This window comes from Penaeus monodon, chromosome 15 (genome assembly GCF_015228065.2).
Source record: "Penaeus monodon isolate SGIC_2016 chromosome 15, NSTDA_Pmon_1, whole genome shotgun sequence".
Classification (NCBI taxonomy): Eukaryota; Metazoa; Arthropoda; class Malacostraca; order Decapoda; family Penaeidae; genus Penaeus; species Penaeus monodon.
The window spans coordinates 35881142-35881486 of NC_051400.1; the positions used below are offsets into that span (position 1 = coordinate 35881142).

Below are 345 nucleotides of genomic sequence, written 5' to 3' on the forward strand. Positions count from 1 at the left end.
TTCTATAAATTATTGTGAAAGTCATTATTGATATTGGACATCAAGAAATAAATTATGTGCAATATCATTATCAAATGCCATATGCAAGATTGTAACAAGCAAAAATCTATAAATGCATGAAAATATATTTATGAACCTGTATACATTTAAGGATAAATGCTACAGATGATATTTCCTAACTAGTAGAACTAGTACCTCTGTAGTTTCAGCTTTGTCCTAACTTATCTTCACAGGACTTATAATTCATGTGGGTAGTTCTCCACATGTATAAATATGAAGAACTTATTTTCAACTTAATGATCCAAACCCTACTAGGACTTTAGGGACAGACACTTCACCCACTGG

At 31.0% G+C, this 345-nt stretch overlaps 1 protein-coding gene across 2 annotated transcripts in view; it reads right to left on the reverse strand.

The window, feature by feature from the left end:
- Positions 1-345, reverse strand: part of LOC119581990 (monocyte to macrophage differentiation factor 2-like) — an 18441-nt gene that overhangs the window by 12948 nt on the left and 5148 nt on the right. The gene's annotated exons all lie outside the window — the stretch shown is intronic.